At 49.0% G+C, this 21,295-nt stretch overlaps 1 protein-coding gene across 1 annotated transcript in view; it reads right to left on the bottom strand.

The window, feature by feature from the left end:
- The window catches only part of LOC144791288 (putative serine protease K12H4.7), a 430,940-nt gene that overhangs the window by 315,548 nt on the left and 94,097 nt on the right, over positions 1-21,295 (bottom strand). The window lies entirely within an intron of this gene.

The raw sequence follows: 21,295 nt of genomic DNA, 5'->3' as shown, positions 1-21,295 counted from the left end.
TGGTAACCAATCGTTGCTTTGTAGCATTTAGCGGTCGCAAGAGTTCAGTAATAGTGTATGTCACTTCGAGTTATTACACTGGTAGAATATCACTTACAAGTAATCAGACTCTCTCACAACAAGATCTCACTGCAATTTGGCGTCTGGTGCGTCAGTTTTATTACAGAAGAGCAGGCACCCCGTTTAATTACGCGTGTATGTGTGGTATGGGGAGCCCCGAGCCACGTTATGTGACTCTTTGGCTGTGGGGAAATTAATATTGGCCCTTAATATCATACATATGACAGATTCCTGCTGGGCTTACTCCTGTGGCGCTTAATGGGTGGGGCCCTCACTTTTGTGTATTATCTGACTGAACTGTCATGGCATGGTTTTAACTTTATGGAAGTCCGTCTTGGATGTGCCAAAAGTAGAATAGCAGCAAATCCTAAGGCTAGCCCTAAGCTAATAGGGCATATTAACCCCATGCTCATATCTATCCTGGGGCCTTTCCAAGTGGTATAGTTAGTCTTGCTTATGTACATTCATGGTACCTGCACTGTTTTAACTTAACCTATGAAGAAAAGGTCGCCTGACAATAGTTTATTAGCTCTCCCTTATACTGCTGTCGTCTGTTTTCTTCCAAGGCTATGGAATCTGGAAGGCAGCCTACCTGCTGAGCCTTCAGTCGGGAGCTTCTGCTGCCTCTCAGTAGTGTGTAGGGTCTACCGCCTGCAGTGTCACACTCATTTCACGCTAGTGGAGCAACTGCAACCACTGCCTGAGCCTGGACTGCCAATAATACCTATAGGTTGGGCCACTAGAAGACTCTCAACTAGGATTGCTCAGTAAGTGAAGCAACAGCTGGATGAGGACTCAGAATGTCTATCTGGTAGTCCAGCCCCCTGTTGTTCGTTTCCCTATTGGGGTGGTGGATTGCACGATGGGCTCCTATCAGGAATTGGACCCACGGCTTTTCGTTCAGGGTTAGCGTGGTTGGGCTCCCCTGGCTTGCGTTGAACAGCCTCGTGTTGAACCTGAGTAACCTCTAGATTCCTTTGTGCTCCTCCCAAGGTGAGAAGATGGCCTGAGGTTTGAGGTAGCATGGTTGAGCAGCCTCCAGGTTCTAGGGGGCATGCGTTACCAGCTGTTTTCCTTTGCTATCCTGTGTATATGTAAGTCCTCCTCGCAAGTTATAATAAATTATGCTTTGCGCACTGTAATATCCCGCTGTACTTTGCTTAGTATAGTTGCACAAGCATACACAAAGCACAGTTACAGTTGAATTTGAGAACTGCGTTTCGGCAGAAGTTATACATTACTGGGGGTAGTCTGCTGATGCTTTGTGTGAAGGTGTGTGGTGGTGTCTCAGTGGTAAGCGCTGGTTCGCCTAGTGTTTAGATTAGTGAGTGATATCAACAGGGGAGCCCCCCTCATCCCTGGGGCTCTTTCCATGGGTATGACCTCACGAACCTGGGATAGTCTACACTATTGCTGTAGAGGGTTTGTTCCCGGGGGTATATGCTCATTAGCGTCGGAGGGGCTTTTGGTTTCAGCAGGCGTGTCCTAAGCTGTTTCCAGAGTAATACCCGAGAGGGCTGGTGATGCATGCTGTTTTTACCTTTCCAATCCTGTATTGGCACATGCAAGGACATCGTCTTAGTTATATAGTAGGATATGTATTTATCCTTCTATGCCTCTGTGCTCTTTTTCAAACATGAAACGATTCAGGACAAAGTCAAAGGCTACTTTGCTTGTGTTGTACATTCTTGGTCAAATAAACATTTACAGCGATTGAGTTTGTTTTCTTTGACAGGGTCAAGAGTGTGGGTCTTGGGGCACTCCACGGTCGCCAGGTTGTGCCGATGGGCAGCGATCAGGCACTGGACGCAGGGATTCGCTAATATTGACTGTCCTTGGATGGGTTTCCCTAGCATGCGTTGGAATAGTCTGGTGTACAGATTACAGGTAGCTTCGCTACTGTGAGACCACCACCTGACCCTTGGTGATTACCTGGGCGGTAATGACCTTACAAACTGGGGGAGGTCGGTCTTACTCCAGAGAATGAAGGAAGATATTGGGGTCATCTGCAGACTCATGCGTGAGTGCGAGATTTGGTGGTCTGAAATTTTGCCACGTAGAGTGTGGCGAGGCGCAAAATCATGCCAGGCGATTGATAGGTCCAGGAAGAAAATCAACAGCGCCATAAAAAAATAAAATGTACCCATCAGAGGGGTCATAAGACATGAGATGATACAGGGTAAAGTCAAGGGTTACTTCGAGGAGGATGGAGTCCACCTGACGCCGGTTGGCTTAGACTTATTCCTCATCGATTTAAAAGAGGCTTTGCAGAGCAAAGGTTGCAGGTAAAAGTAGTAGCGTTGGTGGGGGACCCGTGCGACGGCGGGGACCATCGCACGGGCTGTGGTGGAGTTACAGGGCAATCCGGAAACAGAGAGGTGCAATACAGTACTTCAGCGGGCACATAGGGGTGCCAGAGCCTAACCTAGAACCTCATGGGAGGTCTAGGAATCCGAGTCGGCGCCCCAGTAGTCCTTCGGGCGGTTGTGGGCCTGTGCAACCGGGGGGTTTGCCTAGATACGCCCTGCAAGGGGCGTGAGTAGTGTATTACCATAATGGTGCAGCAGCTGGGTGGTTCGCCACTGTGCTGATTGGCTCATCAGGCGGGCAGGTGGCGAGAATGCGGCCTGCCCTTGGATTGCCCGTAAGATAACCCAACGTGATTACATAATGTTGTATGTAACAATAAACCTGCAGCAATATTTCCCAATCTCAACACTGGTGTCTGTGTGTTATTTGTGGGATATTGGTTATGTGGGGGCGGGGGGTTCCTGTGGCCCTGAAGTGACTATGCGCCTGCCCGAGGCCACCCGGTGGCCATCAGGAGGGCGGGCCCTTAGTCACGGAGGGCTGCCCCCGCCCTCCCCCAGCTGGTAAGTTGGGCCACCCCCCCTCAGGGCAGGTTTGCCTAGGTGGAGGGGGGCGGTCTAGTGACGCACGTCCGGGTGCACGGGCTGGGTGAGGGTATATCTCACCCACCGGCCATTGTGCGGCCTCTTTGGCGCTCCGGACGTCGCGGCAGACACGTCGGGACACTCTTTCCCTCCCTACCTCTAACCCTGAGCGTCAAGTATGGGGGGGGGGACTCCTGAGGGAGTTTAATGTGTTCCTTTTTCGTTGCAGGTGGAGTTACAGGGCAATCCGGAAACAGAGAGGTGCAATACAGTACTTCAGCGGGCACATAGGGGTGCCAGAGCCTAACCTAGAACCTCATGGGAGGTCTAGGAATCCGAGTCGGCGCCCCAGTAGTCCTTCGGGCGGTTGTGGGCCTGTGCAACCGGGGGTTTGCCTAGATACGCCCTGCAAGGGGCGTGAGTAGTGTATTACCATAATGGTGCAGCAGCTGGGTGGTTCGCCACTGTGCTGATTGGCTCATCAGGCGGGCAGGTGGCGAGAATGCGGCCTGCCCTTGGATTGCCCGTAAGATAACCCAACGTGATTACATAATGTTGTATGTAACAATAAACCTGCAGCAATATTTCCCAATCTCAACACTGGTGTCTGTGTGTTATTTGTGGGATATTGGTTATGTGGGGGCGGGGGGTTCCTGTGGCCCTGAAGTGACTATTACAATACCAACACAACTTTTAACTGTCGCAGACCTGAGTAGTTCACGTCACGCACACCAAACAGTGTCCTCGGCCGAGATGCGAGCACGCTGTCGGATGGAATTACCTATCATGCCCGGGCGTTGATTCAGTACCTCTCTGGTGATTTATTGGGGGCAATTTCCTGTGATGGGTTGGGAGAGCAATGCATGCATGTGCTTGTGGGCAGGTTTCCTCCCCCATTTAAACTGGCTTCAGTGCGTTGCGGTGCGTCTGCCGTGGCTGAAACTGGACAGAGTGCCCTAGGTGGGGCAAAATAGTAGGATATCAGTTTGTGGTTGAAGATTGGTACGTTAAACCAATCTGTACTTCCATGGTGCCATAAGGTCTTAGGCCACCTGGGGCAGTGTTACTCACTTTGGCTGATCATGAATGAATAGTTTCAAGGCATTCACTAATACGGACTAGAGGTATGGGTCTGTCCTTTTCAGCAAGGTAGACCAAAGCGGTTTGATATTTCCTTTCTTTTGATGAGCGATTTGTCCAATGCTTTCTTCAGAGAACTATTTTGGCTAATTTTAAAAGTTGATTCAGTAGTTTTAGGAGGGCGCCTATGCCTCAAATCCATCACGATTTTATTTATGACACTGCGGACTGGTGTAATGGACATGCCGCATGGGTGAATTCAGAGCGCAATTATTGGAAACGCCTTTTCACACTGATGATGTTTAATGTTACTTTATGGCGCAACAGGGGACTGCAGCAAGTTTGAGGTGTGGTAGTACAGGGGCAATTTTCGTGCGATTTTGTGGTTTTCTGGGAGAGGAGTAACAGAAGGCGGGTGGCTGTTAGCTATCTGTATCGACGGTGGCTCACGTTGGGGTGTGCGCACTGGAGTAACGCAGCGATAACATTGTAGTTTTGTAGACTGTTGTGACGGTGATGTAGCTTCAAAGTTACGGATTATGATCTGGCTCAGCCTCTTCATTCCAGACCATAGCATGTTCAATATTCTTAGAACGGAGCCATAGTTGTGCTTATTTTCTGATTCAACTATCACCCAATATTCTGGCTTGTGGGTGTAGTGTTACTTTTGTAGTAGGTAGCTCACAACTGAAGCATGAGTATATCGACTCCCTTGCTGAAGCGGCGTCAAATTTTATAGGTGCAGTGGGTACACCTCAATGGCACATCGTACGGTATACAAAAGCAACTGCTCTGTTTCCTGTTTGTGGTCAGGCTAAGTGTCTTGGGGACTTCTGACCCGGACTCCTCAACCAGAAATGGAAAAAACAGATCTGAAATAGCCACTTCTGCTACCTAGACTGCCACTATCTTCACCGGTCCTCCTACTGATACTAGAAGACTCACTATATCGTGTGGGTTGGCCAAGTTTTAGACTGCCACTATATGTAGTCAACCATCTATGTCATCAGACTCTCAATGAGCAATCAAGCAGGTGGGTAAGCCTGGGGGTAGAACACTGCAGAGCAGCCTGCACAAGAGTCTTTCTTTTTAGAAAGAGTGGTCACATGGGAACTACATAGGGGCACCTATTACCATGGCCATCCCATCAGATAGGTGCCGCCCTCTCAGCTTTGCCTCCTCCAGAGGTTGATAAATGAGTACCATCAAGTGGGGTAGCCTTACACACCTGTTAATCAGTGCCAGTATATTCCTTAGGTTGTGGTGCGCGCACGCACATGTTAGGTTTGGCATAGCCCGTGTCAACCACTGTTGGCCAACTTGCCTCCCTCTGTGGGAAGGACAGGAAGCACTTGCAGGGGGTAGCATCTGTCAGACACATCTCTGTGATAGCGATTTGCGGTCTGAGGTGCTATGTAATAGACATGATCTTGTAATGGTCCATTTCTTTAGAATTTAAACTTGAGCGGATTTGCCCCTCTTCCTTACTGAACTCCGGGGGGGGGGGGTCAGTTTCTAGGAAGGTTTTTGGATACTTTTGTTTAAACAGCGTCAGTAAGCTAACCATCGCGCTTCCCCACCACACACACAGAAGTACATTCACGGTACCTTACGGGTTGGCATACCATCGGAACACGTAGGTTGGGTGTAGCACAGCCAAGGTCAAGCACAATACACCCACTCAGAGCACTCCCTCGGTATTGGCATAAGAGGTCCCCATCATTAAAAGTAGCATAAGACGCCTGGTCCAACAGGTAAGAACACGCAGACACATATGGCGGGGGTCACGGCAATACAGACAGACAGGACTTTGTGACCAGGAGGTTGCAACCTGGTACTTGGAGCAGCACTGAACAAGGTGCGTTTTTGACCTCTAATCCCCTTCACCAAGGGGAATTAAACCATACACGAGGTATCTTAAATTAAGAGTCATATTTCATTTAAAAATAAACTTGCACTACCAAGGCCTCTTGATTCTAATCCCAGAGGAGCTTTGAGGGTGATAAAAGGCTGCATGCCAGTCTGTTGCTGGGTTTGTGGGCTCAGTGGACTACAGCTTCCTCTGCGGGGCCTGGGCCTCTGGGGCACGGATCTAGTCCTGTTGGGTTTGCTCAGTCTACCATCCTGGGGACGTCGTTAAATGAGTATCATTGAGTGGGGGTATCAATAAATGTCTGGTCAGTGCCTACATGCTCACAGATTTTACCATCAGGTTCCTCAAAATGGCCTCTTGCGCAGGGAGGATATAGGGCGATTTGTAACGGGCACGGGATGGGGTTGGCTACGTCAACATACGACCTACAGTCTTATGATGAGTAAAACGATTTGTTTCATTCATTTCTAGGTTACGTACCAAGGCCTTCAGTGGCATGCAATTATAGCAGTCCAGTTCTCAGCAGCAGGGGTGAACTTGAGGCTATGTCCCCGAGTGAGTGGGCCATAAAAGTTTATATTTGCTTGGGGTTTGGGTAGGTCTATCTCCTTCCATTTGGGCGGTCAACGGAAGAGGGGATAAGCAAGTGCCTGTGACCGTTTGCCCGCCTGAACGCCACACAGCTGGGCGGGTTGCTTAGCTTTTGATCCTAAACCATGCGGTGGATCCATAGTGCGGGGAAAACACTGGGTTAGAGCATTCCCCACTGACCCCGCTGGTTCCTGCTCAAGTGGAACAGCGACTCAGGGAACTAGGCGAGCTTTCCTCAGCACCCAGGATCAGTAAGCGTTAAGGGCTTGCTTTGCCATGTTCTGGTCGGGGGTGGGTGCCTGGGAGGATTGGGGGGGGGGGGGGGGGGGACATCCTTGGAGCACAGAGTGCAAACCTTTAGCGTATGGGCCAAGGAAAAAGGGAGAAGCCACTCCTGGATCTCAGGCCACCTGTCGGCAGTTGCCATTATGCGAAGTTGAGGGGCCAGAACGATCCTACTATGTCTCTCCTTTTCAGGGCGGCACTGAAGGACTGGGCGAGTCAAGTCGCCCGTATTCTGGGTCCCCCTTTCGAGTTTCAGACTCTGCAGGACATGCTTGCAGGGGGGACGATGGGAATCCCAATGTGTTAAAAAGGTGCATCCGTCCGTAAATAACCCTGGGGAGGATGGCCGTAAGACAGGTTAAGTGTATTATGTACAGGCATATTTTGAGTTTACCGAAGGCACCCCTGTGATGCACCAGATGTTTGGTGGGGTGCTGAGTTATTGTGTTGAATTGTGCTAGCTTGAGTAGTTATATAGAATGGTGTGCAGTGCTCAATAAATGTGTTTAGCTTCCTGGCAGTTCTTTATTTGGCCAGGGTCAAAGGGGGTAACTGGCCATTCATGTGTCCTGAGAGTGGCACGATGGGCGGAAAGCAGGAACTGGAGGCATGGGTTTCCCGCCACTGAGATAATTTGGTTGGAGTTCCTAGGCATGCGCTGGATCAGCTTGCTAAGAAGTTGCAGCACAGACTAGTGGGGTGGGGGGGGGGTGAATCCCCTCTCAACTTTCTGGTCATACACCAGGGAGGCAATGAATTGACTTTCATGCGTAGGAGGGCACTGCTGCAAGAAACGAAATCCTCCATGTGTAAGTCAAGCAACCAATGGGGGGCATGTGAGTTATGGTGGTCAGAGATAACCCCACAGTTAGTGTGGCGAGGGTCCCGGTCAGGGGATGCCGTTGAAACCGCACACAAGAGAGTTAACAGTGCCATGCGCCAATTCACTGAACAGAGGGGGTTTGGCTTTATCAGGCATGGTATGCTGCATGCCAAGTCTACAGGGTGTTTTGAAGCGGATGGGATTCAGCTGTCTAGAGTGGGCATGGACTTATTTGGCTGGACGTGGGCGAGGCCCTGGAATCAGTGAGATGAAGGTAAAAATGCCAGCCTTGGTGGGTGTCCTGGTTGTGACTGTGGCCACACCCAGAGCTGTGGCGGAGTTACAGGGTGATCCAGAGGCTGAAAGGTACATAGAGGGCAGCCGCATTAGTGCCACAGGATGGCATACAACAACAGTCTATTGTTGTAGACCCCCTATGGGTCCGGCGCGCCAAGCGTAATTTCCGGCACGCTGGTGGCCGGGGAGACAAGTATAAGTACCTCTCCCTCCGACCTGGCGCTCTCTTTGTTGCTTATTCTTCACACCGTTTCCCTCCCTGCCGCTTACCCAGCGTATTTACAGGGGGTGTGGTGGGAGAGGCTGTTAACTTGTTATTTTGTGTTGCAGGCGGAGTTACAGGGCAATCCAGAGGCTGAAAGGTACATGGGGGTACCCTATTCTGGAGCACAACAATGGTGCAAAGGCCAAATATCCCCAGGTGATCCTCGCATTGGACCCTGGAGGAACGACTGCGCCCCACTAGTTTTACGGGCGGTTGTAAACCTGAGCAACCAGGGGCTGCCTGGATATGCTCCCCCCTCCCCCTCCCCCTCCCCCTCAAGGAGCGTGAGTAGATGGGTGGACTGGCGGTCCACAGAAGGGGAGGGGTAAACCCTCCCCCAGAATTGGTAAGCACCGATTGGTTAGTGCCGCGGTGCAATTTGGCTCATCAGGTGGGCAGGCAGCAGAGGAGCTGCCTGCCCTTGGATCGCCTGTAAGCTAACCCACTATGTTGGCATATTTTCGGTATGCAAATAAACCTGCAGCAATTTTCTCCACAAAACATGTGTCTTGTGTGTTTATTTCATCAGGAGATTGCTGTATGTGGGATGAGGAGTGTGTTGCCGATATTGGCACTATGCTCCAGAAGACATTAAACCAGAAGTTATCTCCCCAGTTGCATGCAAACCTGGTTTTTGTGGGTGCAATACTAACGAAGCTTAAAGTTAAAGATTATCAGACTAAAGGGTGATGTTGGCCAGAGTTCAGTGGCCGGAAATCTGGGTGCTGCTGAAATAAGATCCGTATGAATGTTCCACGGAATTTCTTGCTACTAGAGCAGTCCACAAGAAATGGCAAAAGTTTGGTAGTAGTCCTTTATGTGACAGTACTTTTTTGTGAAACGTGCTGGTTCAACATTAAGCACGGTGTCCCTGAAGCGGGTGCTGCACTCTGCTTTAAAGTAAAAAAAAAAAAGAAAATAAATTCAATGGCACGGCTGACCTGATACATCACGACTGCTCAGTCGAGTCACAGCCAGTTCTGGCTGCTCGTGGCCGCTTTTGTGACAACTAAACCACACCCAAGACTTGTATCCTGCAGCACAGTGTCCGGGTACCCATGACCAGTTAAGCCCCAGATCACAAAACCCCCTAGATCGACAGAACGCATTAAGAATACTGAACGGATTTGTGGCTTTTATTAGAACAGCAGGTGCAGTGGCCCCAGGGCAATGGTGCGTGAGGAGCCAACAGCACCCCAATCAGGCCTGTTCCATGATTAAACATTGCAATGGGAGGAATTTTCCTTGATACACCACTGTTTACTGGCAACGCAGAAATAAATGTGTTGATATCAGCGCTCAGAAGCTATTGGAAAGAGCTATCAGGCACTTTACAACATACTTAAAATATGAATGACTGACAGGAGTGTAGAATGCCAGCCGGCCGATACTCTACATTGTAGCCATGCATCACCCCTCATGACCGGGCTCGGTCCAAGGGTATAAATAAACAGGCCCCAGGTCACACGTGACCTTCGGCCGAGATAGTATCGTGCCTGAGCGGTTGTTCGCTTTGCACGCTGGCTAGGCCATACCCCTTACCTGCACCAGCGCGCCACACTGGGGGCGAGTAGTGAACGGACCCTCGGGTCCCCCTGCGCCGCAAGGTTGCTGCACCAGCAGACTGAGAGAGGCTGTGTCTGCCCTGATGAACCTGCACATCCCGCATTGTCGACCGCGTGGCCTGTCACCCTCGCCTCCAGGAATCAGTGCGGGTTAGTGCGCCACCGGAGACAATAGGCCGGACCACACGCAGCACTGTCGTAGCAGCCCTAGTTAGAGTGGAAGAGCTCGACATCATCCCCTTTTCAGCCAGTGCCCGCCAGCGTGTGAAACGCTATGGGAGTGCGGGGCTTCAGGGCTCTACACGTGGAGATTCCCGAGCAATACAGATCAGAAGCCCGGCACAGTGAAAGGATCGCGCCCTGGAGGTCCCGGTCGGCAGCCAGAGGTGCTGAGGACTTCTCGAGAGAAAATACAGTCAGAGAGGAGAAGGACAAAAGGAGACACATTGGAGGCAAGACGGGTCGTAGCAGATTGCCAGTACCCTCACAGACGTCTGGAGAAGGTCAGTCTGAGCAGCCTACAAGGGACACAGTTAGGGCAGAAGAAGAGGGATGCCACGTCACACAAAAGGGGTAGAGTTGCAGCGCCACCACACGCTCTGCGCACGTCAGTGCAGTCACTTTAGAAGAAGATCACTCCAAGCATACCATGGGAGATCCTCTGCCACCACAGCCGCCGGCACAAGTGCCAACAGCGCCATACTCTCACACGCCAGTGACGCCAATACCCCCGTTCAGCCAGCTTACCGACCCGGCCACCGCCGCGCCCAGACCGAAGCTCTGGGTAGGTCGCCTAAATCACTATTTCACAGGGACCCGAGAGACAGATGGGATGGTGAAGCAGGCATGGGTGAGTAGTTTGAAGGTTACTCTCTTCTTGGCGGAGAGCCAGTAGAGGTCTCGTAGGTTTTGGGTCATGTATTCGTGTCGTGGGGTTCCGAGGACGAGTCTGGCTGTGGTGTTCTGGATGGTTTGGAGCTTGTGTACGAGTTTTCTGTTGATTACGGTGTAGAGGGCGTTGCCGTAGTCCAGTCTGCTGGTTATGAGTGCGTGGGCGACTATCTTTCTACATTCAGGGGGGGTCCATTTGAAAGGCTTGCGGAGGATGCAGAAGCAGTTGAAGCAGGTGGAGGTGAAGGAGTTGATCTGGCGGGTCATGGTGAGGGAGGAGTCTAGGATGATGCTGAAGCTCCTTGCGTCGTCTGACGGGGTGGGTGGGCTCCTGAGGGTGGAAGGCCACCAGGTGTTGTCCCAAGCGGTGGTGGAGGATCCAAGGACGAGAACCTCTGTTTTCTCAGAGTTAAGCTTCAGGCAGCTGTTCATCCAGGCCACGACGTCCTTCATTCCTTCCTGAAAGCAGAGTCTGGTGTCTTCGGGGTTCTTCGTGAGGGAGAGGATGAGCTGGATGTGGTCGGCATAGGATACTATGTTGAGTCCATGCTGTCTGACGATGGCGGCGAGGGGGGCCATGTAGATGTTGAAGAGCGTGGGGCTGAGCGAGGATCCTTGGGGTACTCCGCAGTTGATCTCTGTGGGTTCAGAAAGGAAGGGTGGGAGTTTGATCCTCTGGGTTCTGCCGGAGAGAAAAGATCGTATCCAGTTCAGGGCGGTTCCTCGTATCCCGGCGTCCTGGAGTCTGGCTGTGAGAGTGCGATGTGAGACAGTGTCGAAGGCTGCGGAGAGGTGTAGTAAGATGTGTGGCCCTGGTCAAGTAGCATGCGGATGTCATCAGTGGTAGCGAGGAGGGCGGTCTCGGTGCTGTGGTTGCTGTGGAATCCGGACTGGGGGGTCCTGCAGCAGTGCACCCAGAGGGTGTCCGGCAACCCTTCGACACTTAACACTCTTGGAGCGCAACAACCCCAATGCTCCACAAGAAAAAGGCGCTAGCGACTACTACGAAGACCACAGTGACACGTTCGTCATCTCATTCACAGGAAGGCCTGGAGAAAGGGGAGTCGACCCCTGATGTGCAGCATCAAGGTCAACGGAACCTCGGTACAAGCACGCATAGACACAGGCGCATCAGTCAACGTGATGGACTCCGACCAGTACGAAAGGTTGTCACCCAAACCACGGCTCACACCCAGTGCGGCTAAAATGTGCACATATAGAGGCACGGAACTGATATCACTCCGAGGGATGATGGAGGTCGAAGTCTCGAGTTGAAGTACTCAGTGACTACTAAAAAAAGGAACGCTACTGGGGTGCCACACAGCAGAAGATCTGGAGATGGTCTTCTTTACCAAGCATGTCCAAGATACCCACGCCAAAGATATGCTGAGTGAATTTCTCCAGTTCTTTCAAGGAACAGGCCAGCTCCAAGGACGCCAAGTGAAACTACACATCAACAAAGCGATTCAACCGAAAGCACTCCTGCACCGGTGCAGCCTCTTCCACCTTCACCCCCTGGTGGAAAAAGAGATGCAAAACCTTGAGGACTTTGGAGTCATAGAGAAGGTGTCTGGGCCCACCCCTTGGGTGTCCCTCCAAGTGGTGGCACCAAAGACGAAGCAACTTGGCGCCATTCGTCTGTTTCGGTATGAGGTTTCTCATTCAGGCCATCCAGCGAGAGACACATGACCCCGACGATGGATGATATAGTGGCAGATTTGAACGGGGCACAGTGATTCTCGAAACTTGACTTGAACTTCGGATACCACCAGTTGGAGCTGGCGCCCGAAAGCCGCTACATCACTACCTTCTCCATGCACGTGGGTCTCCGAAGGTATACAAAACTCAGCTTTGGGGTGTCCTCCACGGTAGAGGTGTTTCCGAATGCCATCAGGGAAGGCCTCTCTGGCCTGGTGTGAATGATCAACTTTAGTGTCGACATCCTGATATACTCGCAGAGTCAAGACTAGAGGAACATCATGCCAGACTGAGGGCCACTTCACAGAGGTTGGCAGACTGTGGGCTCACTCTCCACAAGAAGAAGTACGCTTTCTATCAAGGGCGATAGACTTTATTGACTATGTCTTTTCGCGAGATGGACTTTGCGTCAACCCACAAAGCCATCAGGAGTGCCCCACTTCCACAAAATCCCATGGAAATAAGGAGGTTCCTCGGGTGGTGACCTAATGCGGAAGGTTCCTCCCAAACCTCGCCACCGTATCGGAGCCACTCCGGCAGCTGATGAGGACTGGAATGCCCTGGGAGTGGACGCACAGTGAGGAAGCAGCATTTCAAGGCATCAAGAAAGCCCTCCTAGATCAAACGACCATGGCATATTTCCACCCCAAATAGAAGACAGAGCTCGTGGTCGATGCCAGCCCAGTCAGACTTGGGGTGTTCCTCCTGCAGGAAGACACCAGAGTAATCTGTGTCCCCGTGGCGTATGCCAGCCGGGCGCTATCCCCGACTGAAACCAAAATATTTCCAGCGCAAATAGAGCGGAAGACTCTAGCCATAAGGTGGGCATGCCAACATTTCCATCTGTACCTGTGCGGTCACCCCTTTGGGGTGATAACTGACCACAAACCCCTTATGCCACTGTTCAGTGAATCCACACGCCTGATGCTCTTAAGGATCAAGATATGGGCAGTCCGGCTACAAGCATACTCCTTTCAGTTGCTATACAGACCAGGTGCGGACAATCCAGCTGATGATACCGCTAGTACCGAGGCTTTCGTAAAGATGGTATAGGACAGTGCCTGCCCCATGGCAGTGACCAAAGAAGACCTTTGCGTGCCACGGATGCAGACGACACCATGAAAAGGATAAAGGAGGCCCTGGAAAAGGGACAATGGTATTGGTTCCTGGATGGGATCTCTCTGCTAACAGCCAAAGAATAAATCTCCTGACGCCAAATCTGGAGAGTGCGACACAAACTCTGCATCAGGGGGTCCGGATTAATCCCGAGGAGACAGCATATCATTGTGCCGAAGGACCTATGCCAGCAAATGGTCACGCTCACCCATCAGGGCCATCAGGGCACGGCCAAGACCAAGGCCAGACTCAGGGCGAAGGTGTGCTTCTCCAGCATGGACGACATCATAGACTAAGAAGTCCAGCGGTGCCACCCATGCACCATCACAGGTGGCGACCCCGCTCCAGTGCACATAATCATGGAAGAGCTTTTTCGCACGCCCTGGTCGATGGTTAGTGTCAACTTTGGGAGCTTCCCGGGCGGGCGGCACACCATGGTCGTCATGGACTCTTTCTCAAAGTTTCCAGTGGTAGAGCTGGTGCCATCTACCGCGTTCACACATGTCCAACCAGTCTTGGAAAAGATCTTTGCCATGTTCGGGCTGCCCGAAGAAGTAAAATCAGACAACGTTCCAAGGCCAGGACTTCCACGACTTCCGGGAATGCTGAGGCATTTAACACCGCCACATCACACCACAGTGGCCTCAAGCCAACGGCGAGGTCGAGCGGTTCATGAGGACGCTCGGAGCCCTCAGAATCGGCGTGAACCAGCACCAAGATTTGGAGACAGGTCTGCAACAATTCTTGCTCGCATATTGGCAGACGCCCCACTCGACAACTGGATGCGCCCCAGCCACACTCCAACTGAAGCGCTAGACACGGGACCTTATCCCCGAGGACCCAGAGTGGGTGCCGCCATGCCTAGATATTGGAAGAGCCCAGCAGAAGCGGAAAACAACCAACAAGAAGGTGACCATGAGCCGAGGAGCCAAAACTACATCTAGGCGCGTAGGATTAAAGGTGGTCCTCAAAAATCATCACCCGGGCTGAAAGTTTTGCTCGCCCTTTCAACCGGAGGTGTGGATAGTCACCCGAGTGGATGGCACCATGGTCAGGGTGCAGCGAGGTCGCCACACAGTGGTGAGAAATGTGTCCTAGTTCAAAGAGTCCCCAGGTGCCCCGACTGCCAACTGCTCGTCCCAGGATGAAAGTGATGAACCGGTGGGTAGGGTGTTAAAATATCGATAACAAAAATATAGCTGACATAAATATCATTGCAAAAATATCGTTTACAAAAATATCGACACCCTATACTTAAACAGGTAAGTACATAAATATCGACTCCAAAATATCGTTGTAATTAATATAGATGTAAAAAATATCGACTTTTTAAAATAATTAAAATTACATTAAATAATAAATAAATATAAGTACTATTAACAAAATACATTAAATTACTTTTATTTTTTAACTATTTCAAACAAATTTACTACACTTTTTAATTATAAAATTAATAAATGTGGACATATAAATTAATTTTACACATTACTTTATATAACAACAATAATACATATATATAATTAAAATACCCCTTTACCCAAAAACCCAAAACTGACCCTGAACCCTAAAAATACCCCTTTACCCAAAAACATTTTCACTAAAAAAATCCTGTACACACACCTAAAATTAATTAAAAAATTAACATAATTAATGACATAATTATTATTCAATTAACTAATTAAAATTAATTAACTATTATTTATTACACTATTTATATTTATTTAAAACATTAATTAATCTATTATTTCATTATATTTAAAAACCCCTTTACCCAAAAACTGAAAACTGACCCTGAACCCAAAAAATACCCCTTTACCCAAAAACTAAAAACTGACCCTGAACCCTAAAAATACCCCTTTACCCAAAAACTAAAAACTGACCCTGAACCCTAAAAATACCCCTTTACCCAAAAACTGAAAACTGACCCTGAACCCTAAAAATACCCCTTTACCCAAAAACTGAAAACTGACCCTGAACCCTAAAAATACCCCTTTACCCAAAAACTAAAAACTGACCCTGAACCCTAAAAATACCCCTTTACCCAAAAACTGAAAACTGACCCTGAACCCTAAAAATACCCCTTTACCCAAAAACTGAAAACTGACCCTGAACCCTAAAAATACCCCTTTACCCAAAAACTGAAAACTGACCCTGAACCCTAAAAATACCCCTTTACCCAAAAACTAAAAACTGACCCTGAACCCTAAAAATACCCCTTTACCCAAAAACTGAAAACTGACCCTGAACCCTAAAAATACCCCTTTACCCAAAAACATTTTCACTAAAAAAATCCTGTACACACACCTAAAAATAATTAAAAATTTAACATAATTAATTACATAATTATTATTCAATTAACTAATTGAAATTAATTAACTATTATTTATTACACTATTTATATTCATTTAAAACATTAATTAATGTATTATTTCATTATATTTAAATTACTTCCCACCCTACTCCCCTATAAACCCACAACCCGCTACGGAACTATTAATACTAAATTCAACTGAAAATACATTATTAAATAATAATATTCTACTAAAAATAGTACTTTGACTAAAAATAATCATTAAAAACACTACATTACTTATAATTATTTAAAAAACGATATTATTGTAAACTATGTTTTTGTAAACGATATTTATTACAACTATATTAATGTTAACGATATTACTTACCTGTCTGTCGATATTTTGGTCAGACGATATTTGTGTCATCGATATTTCTTCCTGTAGATATTTTTGCGGCGATATTTATGTTAGGCGATATTTTTGCGGCGATATTCCTGCTCTGTACCGAACCGGTGGGCATGTCCGTGGAGACAGCAGCAGGCATCATCTTGAGTCCGGTGCCCACCTCGGGACCGGAAGGGGCGAGCACCCAGTGTGGAAGCCCCCCATATCTGTCACCGCCTGGGGTGTCCGAGAGATCCCCGGAGAACACTGTGGGCGACACAGGTGGAATGTCCTTCCGAAGCCAACGGTACCTGCTCATACACAACCCTGCGCCAAGCCAAAAGCTGAGAGACTTTTCGTGTTAATGTGCTGTGCGCTCGCTGGCTCTTGTCAAGGAATGTACCACCACGTGTGATTTACTTTATGTTCCATTCCTCTAATTTTTTCACTTCTCTCCCGTTAATGTCTCATCTAAAGGAAAGGATGAAGAGTGCCACCCGGCCGATACTCTACATTGTAACCATGCATCACCCCTCATGACCAGGCTTCGTTCGAGGGTACAAATAATCGGGCCCCAGGTCGCAAATGACCTTCAACCAAGTACTGTGCCTGAGCGTGTGTTTGCTTTGCGCACTGGCTAGGCCATACCCCTTACCTGCACCAGCGCACCACAGGGAGCTATGACATTTTCTTTTTTTGCCACTTTGAATATGCAATAGGCAAGTGTGTGGAAGGGCGGAGGCTGAGTGAGACAGTATTAGGGGGTGTATATTACGAGAAAGAGGCATTGCAGCATATTTTAGCAAATTTATGAGGTATTGGGAAAAAAAGAGAGGAAGAGAGGTCGGGCGACCTAGAAGAGGAAGAAGAGGGCAAGCGGAGCAGGGCGTAGAGAAGGGATGGTAGAGGGAGGAAGACTTTCTGTGTAGAAAATGGGAGAAGCCAATGTGCCAGTGAGAGATGGTTGGTGGAGAGGCAAAGGTGAAAGAACCGTATGAGAAGGAGAAGTGAAGACAGAATGAAAGAGAAGTGGAAAGTCGGTGAAGGAGAGGGGATAAAAGAGCTAAGGAATGGAGAAGAAAGGGGAAAATTGAAGGAAGGTGGGGAGGCAGCACTGAAGAAAGTGGGAGAGGAGAAGTGTACGGAAGAGCAATGGGGGGAGAAAAGAGAATGAAGCCTAGGAAGAGTTATAGTGGCAGGGTAAGAGGGCAAGCAGGATGTGTGGGGAGAGGAAATGATCAGTTGAGAGGTGGGTAGCAAAAGACAACAAGTGAGGAAGTGAAGGTGTGAAATAGGAAGAACATGAGTAGAATGAATAAGAGGAAAGTTTAGTTGAGAAAGAGGGTAGAGGGCAGCTGAGCGTGGAGTGATGGAGTGGAGAAGGAGAGCGCAGGTCCAGCCAGGACACAGGAGGAGTGGAGAAGAGTGAGCAGAGAGGAGTAAAGAAGAGAAGTAGGCTGACTGGAGGGTGTAAGAAGATTAGTAAGCAATGGAGGGAAGGAGATGAAGTGGGAAGAGAAGAAGAGGAGGGCTGCAGGTAGTCGTGATAAAAGGACAAGATGAAAATATGGGAACTTTTTAAAAAGGTGACAGCAGAGGAAAGGAGGAAGGGTAGCGTAGGGATGGGCTAATGCAGGAGGGAGAGGGGAGAGTAGCGGAGGAGGGGTGGTAAGCAAGAGAGGAAAAAGTAAAAAAGACAGAGGAGTGCACAAGAGGGAACAGACCTGGTGGAGGTCAGGAGAAGGGAAAGGGGAGAGCAGGAGGAAAGTAAGGTGAAGAGTTGAGTACAGGGGATGAAAGGATGGGAAAGAAATGGGAAATGACAGAAAGGGTGTCTAGTCAGTGGAAGGCTTGAGGGCGGTGGTAGAGGAGTAGATGGGACGATAGATGAGGTGGTGGAAAGTGACAGTACTTTAGAGAGGAAAGAAGTGGGGAAGGTGTAAAGTGTTCCAATAACTTGGGGTTGAGTTTGCCCTATATAGAACTGCAAAAAAAAGCTTTATGATAACTACTGAAGAACTTGTGGAAGTGAGGCGAAAAACACAAAAGGTGTTTTTTTTGCGGTTTTAAATAGCACGACCTCGACCCGAACGTACTGGAGCGCTTTAGAGTTGCCCTGGCTAAGAAGAGAGGCAGCAGCACCTGAAGATAGACACGGTCTCCTCCATTTGGCACTCACTGTCTCAGTATGGTCCCATAGTACAACACCTGCAGTACACCCGGTAGATTTAAGTATAGTAAGCAAAGTGAGTGACTGCATGTCAGAGCGTGAAGAGATTATGAGAAATGGACAACCCTAACACGCCAAACACTGTCGCCACCCACATGCTCTCTGCACACCCACTCCCGATACACCACTGTGCCCATGTCGAGGGACTTCCACCAATGCCTCCCTACTCCTCTCCAACTGCCAGGCACACCACAGAGGGGAGGACATAGGGAAGGAGGGCATCAGGGACCCGAAGAGACAAAAGGAAGCCACAGTCAGAAAAGGGTGTGAAAGCGGGCGTCAGGTGAGCCAAATGGTGCTTGGTGCAGGGCAGAGATGGCTGAAGTCATCAAGACTGGGCATGGTACTGCGGAGAACATCCTTTACCACGAAACTTTTACAACGTGGTACCATTACCACGCAGGTTTTACAACGAAAGTCGTTACAACGACTTTCGCTGGAGGGCGCTCTAGGATAGGCAATAGTTTAATTTACTATCCAACACCTTCCCTACTATCCACGGGGACTGGAGTTGGAATAGTAAATTAAACTATTCACTATCCAGCGGCCCCCAAAGCAAGTCGTTGTAACAACTTGCGTTGTAAAACCTGCGTTGTAAAACCTGCGTTGTAACGGTACGCGTGGTAATACCACGAGTTGTACCGTCATACATCCGGTACTGCTGATATAAGCATGCCTCGGGCAAGCTATGCTGCAGTACCTGCCACCCAGTGGCATCCTAACGCAGCCATTTACACCTGACAGCTCCTGGTCGGAGGAGTCTGCAAAGTCGTAGAGTTCCCTATGTAGCTGTTCCCTCAGCTCGGTACCATCTGGTAGTGAAAGGGGCGCAGGAGAAGGCACAGGCTCCAGTTGTGTAGGCTGCAACAACGCCTTCCCCGCCATAGCTCAAACTGAGAGTCTGAGACATCCAAAATCACCAATAAAGCGGAAGGATTAGAAGAGAGGAAAGTAAGTAAACATAGAAATAGAACAGGACAAAACTGGAGATGTAGAAGAGGGAAGTCAATGGAATTTTGATAAAAAGTGGGCGAAGTCTGTGGGAGAGCATGTGTCGTGCTCAGCTTTAAAGTAAAAAAAATAATAATAATTCAAATGGGGAGAGGCCTTATAATACAATGCGGAAGGGAGAAGCCAAGCTAAGCAAGCAGTGAGCGGAGAAAAGCAACATTTATAAAAAGAGATCTTGCAAACAGCACATGACGAATGCTGGCGTATGGAAACTGTAATTGGGCTGTGCTCCTCACCCTTAAACAGAAGAGCGGTATTGCCAGCAGGAACGAATTACGAAGCAGGAAAGACAACAGACTCTGCACTGAGCCTATGGTAATCCGCAGGTGGGAATAGAGGAGTGGTATCGATTACAGCAGGTCTTGCAGACAGCGCATGTGCGTTGATGCTCAACCTAAAAACAAACACGATGGAAAGAAGGAGGCAGAGAAAAACAGAAACTGTAAGGGAGTAAGCAGGAGTCTGTAAAAGGGAGGGGCAGAAAGTGTCTGGAAGTGGATTAAAGAGGCCAGTGATGAATTCAAGACTACCTATTTAGGCGCCAAAACTGAATAGAATAAGCCATGGGCTTATAAGCAGAGCTTTGACCACCTGAAGTTTATGGCAATCAGATCTCTCCTTTCGGTTCTCCGACACATTTCAAGTGGAAACAAGCATTTGCAATGCAATAGGTCTCGCATTTGCGAGAGTTTAAGATATTGGCATTGTAAATGACAATGCCTTTTATTTATGTTTTAAAAACCAATACATACATAAAAGGCACTGGCATTTTAAATGCCAATAGCTCAAACTCTCACAACTGCGAGACCTATTGCATTGCAAATGCTTGTTTTTACTTTTGAGTTCGTTCGCGTTTCACTTTTATAGTTATTTTTTATTTTTACAAATTATTATAGAATTATTTTAATGTTCCTCTAGTCTATCTCGAACACGCAACATCGAGAGGTAAGGCGGCGGTGAGGGCAGGAAAGCGAGGGAGTGAGTGGAAGGGGACTGTTTAGGGTGGGAGAGCAATAGAGACGAGAGTGAGTAGATCAATGAGAGCGGTGTGGGAGAGAGAGGTGAAGAGACAGTGTGGGTGACAACGGAAGGGACAAAGAGTAATAGACGGAGAGGCACAGAAAGGACCCAGGAGAGGAAGCGAGGGTCCCAGGAAAAAGAAAGATAATTGTGGTGTGTGTGCGAAAGAGAGTTGAGAGCGAAGATGCGGGAAGAGGAGAGGGGAACACACAGATGTCGAGAGATTGAGGGGTGACAAAGAAAGAGTGCGTGAGGGATAGTAAGAGGAAATGTGAGGATGAGAGAGAGTCTAGAGAAAGAGGAGGGGGGAGGAGAAACACGAGAGACGGCCTGCGGCCGTCAAAGTGAAAGTACGGCCGGCGGAGGGCATTGCTGTAGGGAGGGGGGAGGAGAAATGCGACACGGCGGGCAGGGGAGGGGGCGGAGCGGGGAGAGCGGCATGAGGGTGTGAAGCAGCAGGGGCCTTTGCAGTGAAGCTAAGCTTCACTTCAAAGGTGTGGGAGGAGTGCTGCTGGTGATTGACTGGCGATTTGATGATGTGCACGCGCATTTTAGGTCAATGCGCTTGCGCATTGACCTAAAAGCGCACGGGCACAGCATCAAATCGCCAGTGGAATCGCCAGTTAGGTAAACTCTCGATAAGCCCCTATATATATCGCTCCCGCTCAATGCGCATGCGAATTGAGATAGGTCGCTCGACCTAAAAAGATCTTCTGCATAAAGCAACTAAGAGACATGTGCCTCTTCGGAAGGAAGGGTGGACTGGAGGAATAAAGATGGCAGCAGCGAAGTGTAACTCTCAGTTGTTGACGTTGGAAAACAAGTGACAGTTGTTACATTGGAAAAAATTAACTATCTGGAACATTCTTGTATTTTCTATTGTGGGCCTTGTAATGTCCAACATGCATTGGGTCTAAT

This window comes from Lissotriton helveticus, chromosome 11 (assembly GCF_964261635.1).
Source record: "Lissotriton helveticus chromosome 11, aLisHel1.1, whole genome shotgun sequence".
In the NCBI taxonomy this organism is placed as follows: domain Eukaryota; kingdom Metazoa; phylum Chordata; class Amphibia; order Caudata; family Salamandridae; genus Lissotriton; species Lissotriton helveticus.
This window is presented reverse-complemented; position numbering and strand designations above follow the sequence as displayed.